This window comes from Microcaecilia unicolor, chromosome 8 (assembly GCF_901765095.1).
Source record: "Microcaecilia unicolor chromosome 8, aMicUni1.1, whole genome shotgun sequence".
Taxonomy (NCBI): Eukaryota; Metazoa; Chordata; class Amphibia; order Gymnophiona; family Siphonopidae; genus Microcaecilia; species Microcaecilia unicolor.
In genome coordinates, this window is record NC_044038.1 from 58,773,964 (window position 1) to 58,780,515 (window position 6,552).

Here is a 6,552-nt window from a genome sequence, read left to right on the forward strand (position 1 = left end):
GCTGAATATTGTCTCTTAACCGATCAAGTGCTGACTCCGCCCCTGGAACAACCCCAAAATAGCCAGTTTTAAGTTCAGCGCTAACCGGACATCTTCAGAAGCCCCAAACAAGCCATGTAACTCGCCAGGAGCCATTTCTGGATGGTTAAATTATTTTACTGACTCCCATACTCCTTGGGAACCAAAACCTGTGGTATGAAAGGTTATTTGTGAAGAATCTGAGCTGTACTCTGCAGTGTTCCTACATCAGAGAACCTTAGATGTAATTTCCCCTTCCCATTCTCAATATGCAAGAACCCCTGGTGCCTGACTCATGCCAAATAATGAGCCCAGGTTATACAAGTGAAAGGTTATCAATAGAAATCAAACAAAATAAAACATGGAAAAGAAAATAAGATGATACCTTTTTTATTGGACATAACTTAATACATTTCTTGATTAGCTTTCGAAGGTTGCCCTTCTTCCTCAGATCGGAAATAAGCAAATGTGCTAGCTGACAGTGTATATAAGTGAAAACATTCAAGCATTACTATGACAGTCTGACAGGGTGGGAGGAGGGGGGTGGGTAGGAAGTATGCATGGGGACATCAAAGCATATCATTGATATTCTAACAGGGTGGGTGTGGATAGGTGAGGGGAGGGTGATCAACAGAGACATACAGCTTTATGGTTTATAATGGGCTAGGAACCCCAGATCCTTGTTAAGTCCTGTTAGAATATCAATGATATGCTTTGATGTCCCCATGCATACTTCCTACCCACCCCCCTCCTCCCACCCTGTCAGACTGTCATAGTAATGCTTGAATGTTTTCACTTATATACACTGTCAGCTAGCACATTTGCTTATTTCCGATCTGAGGAAGAAGGGCAACCTTCGAAAGCTAATCAAGAAATGTATTAAGTTATATCCAATAAAAAAGGTATCATCTTATTTTCTTTTCCATGTTTTATTTTGTTTGATTTCTATTGATAACCTTAAGAGTGGACTAACACGGCTACCACACTCCTCTATAAGTGAAAGGGAAACAGGAGGGAAGGAGAATAAGTGAAAGTGAAATGAGCGAAAGGAGAAGAGATTTTGCTTACACCATTTATAGTCTAAGATAGTACCTGAGGCAATGGAAGGTTAAAGTAACTTGCCCAAGATCACAAGGAGCAACACTGAGATTTGAACCTGGCCTCTCTGGTTCTCAGCCCACTGCTCTAGCCTACAGGCTATTGCTAGTGGCTAGAAAGCTGAAGATAGATCAATAAAAAGATCAATGCTAACAAAGAGACAGAGAAACAGAGAGAGAAATGAGAGGAGAAAGAAAGATAAAGGGGAACAAAAGAGACAAGTGTCTAGTTTTGTATTTTAAGATAGTTATTTATATATTTTCCTAATTTTTCTTCCTGCCATAACACATTACTTCCATTGGACTGTCAGATGAGGCATTATGGGAATATGTCTAGGCGACTGTTACACATCAGGGTCTGTGCACCTGTGCCTGGAAATTGCACTATTCCTACCCTGTCCTTCTGAGAGCACTTATACAATGAAAGGGACAAGAGCAGCAGGAGAGACAAGGGCACAGATAGTACAGAAGAGAAGAAAGGGAGAGGGGGAAAAAAACTAAATAAAATAAAGAAGCTAGAGGAATGAGAAGAAAAAAGGAAATAGAGAATGATAGGAAAACAGAAATAGAGGGCGGAATGTAAAAGCTGTAGAGAGCATGAGAGGGAGGGAGAAGAACAGAGAGGGAGAAAAGAAAGCACAGCCCCAGAATAAATGAGAGCAGATAAACACCAGATGGGCCAACCAATCTGTGTCTGTTGTTATACTCTGTTTGTCTATTTTTAATGTTAGATATTATCTGCTTAGAAATATTTTGATAGATGGACAACAAATTGTTTCAAATAACTAAAAAAATGTAGTAATAATAATCATCATCATAATAGTAATGATAATAATAAAGAAGTCTCGATGCCGCAGGTCCCATAATGCAGCAGGCTAGGGTTGCCTAAAAGATCAGAGGTCAACAAGGTAGTAGAAGAATGAAAACGATGAAACACCAGTATGGTATAAAAGTTTTGTTGAATAAACACAGAGCACCAGTCTCAAACCATCAGCACTTTCTTGGCTCCTGGCCTAGATAACTTCAGACTTCTCACTGCCTAGCAATCCCTAAGGCAACAGTCAGTTCACTGACCCCCCCCCCCCCCCCCCCCAATACTTAGAACATGTTTGCAATACTGGGGCCCAGCTGGGTGAATGCTGCTGACAGAATAAGACACAGAAATAGAACCTCCTCATATGTTATCACTCTATTGGCACCTGTCATTGTTCTATTGGTAACATTGCAGCACCTCCGAGTAGAGACCGTTGTACTGTACCTGTTAAGCACTCCAAGGACACTCCACTCTAGTCTCCGTGCTCGTTCCAGGCCTGATGCTGGTGCTAACCACCATGGACATGACAGTAACAGCCAACTGCCCTGGCTGCCCTCTCTAGAGGGCTCCTGTGCTTACCTTTGGAAGTGCCAAAATTCTTGGAAAAGGATTGATTGGGGAATGAAGGGGAAGGGGGAGTAATATATTTTATGAATCACTGTTTTTCTGGCAATGGGTTCAGACCTGTGGAAGGGAGTCTTAGCTCCTGAGAGCTACTCAAGAAATGACTGGTTAGTCCAATAGAAAGGTATCATCTTATATTATCTGTGAACCTCGTGTTTGTTAACGCTGTACCTGCCTGTACTGACCTAGCTGTAAAGGCCTGTCTTCCCTTTTCTTGTAGTCCCTTTCAGCTTGATCTATGAGTGCATCGTTCTTAATTTATTTTATAGTGTCGGCATTTAAAGTGTAAGTTCTGAAAGACCCTTTTGCACGTGTGTCACCACTTACAGCTTTAAGCTGCCAAATTGCCTCTGTGGGTTGATGTTTTCCACATTCACAGTTGTAAAATGGATGACCCTGATTCATGTAGCTGCAACATACATGCTCATTCCTGCAGGTGTTTTAGAAAAGTCTCTACATCAGCAGATTCTTCTGTAAAACACCACCACAATTGGACATGTCAGGACCTGGACATATCAAGTCCAATTCCTATGTTCTATCTAAAATGGGCCTTCAAATCTCTGATGCATACAAATGGAAGGCCTCTCATTTGAGGAAAGGCTGAAGAGATTAGACTGCTCAGCTTGGAGAAGAGACAGCTGAGGGGTTATCAATGGTATAACTAGTAGCAGCACACCTATGACGTGGCTGGCAGGGATCCCCAAGCCCCACCAGCCGAAAATTTCAAACAACTGTCCCTCCTTCATTCCTTGCAAATAGCAGATCTTCGCCTGCAGTGAGCAGCGACTGATACTTACTCCTTGCACCAGCCCCACATCCTTCCCTCTGATGTATTCTTGCCTATGCGGAAACAGGAAGTTGTATCAGAGGGAAAGCTGTAGGGCCAACATGAGCAGTGTGTATTAGTTACTGCTCGCTACCAGTGAAAACCTGCTATTTAAAAGGTATGCCGTGGGGGGGGGGGGGGGGGGGGTGTTTGAGAGACCATATAGTATGCACGTGAGAGAGGGAGAGACCAAATCACTTGTGGGACAAGGTAGAGTTCTTCTGTCCATCCATCTTGGGCCCAGGCCCACCCAAAATTAAGTGTCTGGCTACGCCCCTGGGGGGTATATGATAGAGGTCTATAAAATCCTGAATGCAGTAGAATGGGTAAACATGAATCAATTGTTTACTATTTCAAATAGTACAAAGACTAGGGGACGTTTCATGAAGTTACATATTAGCACATCTAAAACAAATAGGAGAAAATGTTTTTTTTCACTCAATGAACAGTTAAGCTCTGGAACTCATTAATGGAACAAGTGGTAAAAGCAGTTGATGTAGCTGGGTTTAAAACTGTTTGAAATAAATTCCTAGGAAAAGTCTATAAACTGTTATTAAGATAGGCCTAGGAAATACCCTTGGGATTAAGTAGCATGGGATCTTGCCACTTTTGGGGAATCTACCAGGTACTTGTGACCTGGATAGGCCACTGTTTGAAACAGGAAACTGGGCTAGATGGCCCCTTGTTCTGATCCAGTAGGGCAACTCTATTGTTCTCATGCCCCAATACATATTCATTGTGGATATCCTGAAAATCTGTGAAATCAATTTGTATATATTGTACATTTGATCTAGGTGCATGTATTTTGTCACAGAAAAGTTCTTGAAATCCTGATTGGCTGGGGAAGGGGGTCACAAGGACAGGTTTGAGAAGTCCTGTGCTGCTGAAAGATGGCTGTCTCTCATGAAGTCTTCTCACCTCTTAAGGACTCAGGTTTGCAAAGAGTATCTCCTGTGGGAGAAGAATAACTCATTTGTTATATAAGGAGACAGGTCCTTGAAACAGCCCATATGGCGAAATGTGGACTTATGTCGGTATAAGTTTCCTGCTCCTCCTCCTGCTGAATGCATTCTATCAAGAAAGATAAGGGGATCAATATTCAATCAGCAGCGATCAGCATTTTGCTCACTACTGCTGGCCGTTAAACCCAGAAATTCAATGCTAGGCCACGTCCGGGCTCCGGCATTGAATTTCTAGGTTGGTTGGACCATTGTGGAAAAAAACCCCTCTGTATGGCCGTGTCAAAGTAGGCTCCCAGGAGACCCACCACTCCCGTATTTAAGATTTTGTAAAATTCTCCACTGAACCCATCAGGCCCAGGCGATTTATGTAGCTTCAAACTCTTTATAGCTCTTTGTATTTCAGGCCCAGTTAAGGGCTCATACAATTTGGTTTTCTTCTTGTCCGTTAAACACGGAACTCCACAATTATGTAGGAAAGATTCCATTTTCTCCTGCCCCACACAGAGAGCTATAGAATTGGACAAAGAGTGTCTCTAGCTTCCCCTGCTCAGCCACAGTCTGACCTTGCAGATCTCGAAGTGCTGCTATAGTTGTTGGCCCAGTCCAGCTTTTTGTAAGATTCGCCAAAAGCTTACCAGGTTTATTGCTAAATCTAAAGAGACAAAACTTGTAATTTTTTTTCTTAGCCTGTTCCTGGAAAAGATTATTTAAAGCCACCTGCGCTTGTTCTAAAGAATGCCTACATGCCACAGTTGGATGTGTCCGCATCTGCCTCTTTAACATCCCAATTCTCCTTTCTAAATCAATCAAACGACAGGCTTGTTGCTTTTTCTGCTTGATAGCAATGGATATAATATCTCCTCTAATCACTGCCTTTCCTGCATCCCACATCAGAATCGGGTCTGAAACATGCTCTTTATTATTGTTAAGAAACTCCTCCCACTTTTGAATGAGGTAACGTCTGAAGGCTTGGTTTGTGTAAAGATGGGCCGGAAAACTTCACCTCCCTCTTTTCCCCACCCGGGACCCCCCAGATCTATAATTACAGAAATAGGTGAGTGATCTGAAATCACGAAGGGTCCAATGTCTGCCTTCTCTATCTTGGTATAGAGAGCTGTCTAAAACATAGCCAGTTAAGTACAATATTCAACATTTAAGGGGTCTTTTACTAAAGCACGCTAGCAATTTTAGCGTGCGCTAAAATAGGCTTGCACTAAAAGCTAGAGATGCCCATAGGAATACACTAGTTAATCCTTACCAATACCCAGCTCCAATCACTCCTTATCACTGTCTTTTATATAACACTTAAAGAGTTCTGAGTATTGGATCCATCAGATGGTCATGTCACCACCTGTCAGGCTGAATATGTAAGCCAGGTATTTCGTTATGGTGGGCATGTATTCGTCATTGATCCTTATTTGTCCTTTAGATTGTAAGCTCCTTTGAGCAGGGACTGTCCTTCTTTGTTTTTGTACAGCGCTGCTTAACCCTAGTAGCGCTCTAGAAATGTTAAATAGTAGTAGTAGTATTTTTCAACATTTTACCTTTTCACCTTTCAACTAGCAAATTTCAACTTTTAACTTCAATATTCAGTCTTATAGCTTCTAGTGTACTTAGCTTAGACGAGCTTTCACTGTTCTTTTTTTCTTTTTTCTATTTCTTTTAAGAATTGTTATTCATCTCGGAGACATCTTTTGAGAGAGGGTGGATGGTAAAAGGGGATACCCTAGTGGTGAAATAATGGAACTGAATACTGCATGAATAAATAGCTGCTGAAGATAAGGCAGTGTTTTGCAGAATTTTGATTTTCTTTTTTCTTGGTGTTTTTGAATGAACTGTGTCCCTGTGGGAAGAAACTGTGCAACTGCTGACAGCTTGGATCACGAAGGTGAAATATATATGTGAGATGGAGAGACTGAGGACTGTGAAAAGGAAAGTGTTGCCTAAATGGGAGAAGGAGTGGTTGCCATTCTTGAATGCTTGTCCGAACTAGCTGACGATTGGTCTGAGAGGGGAGGGAGGGGGGAGGGGTTAGAGGGTGGGAGTTCGATGGAGGGAGTAGGGGAGGTAGGGAGGAGGGTGGGAGGGTGGGAGAGGGTATTATAAAACTGGATTAAAAATATGAAGTACACAAGGTGACTATGGTGGGGCCGATGACACCATACGATATTCCATGTATATTATTTAATGCTGTGTTGGGTTCACTTGGAA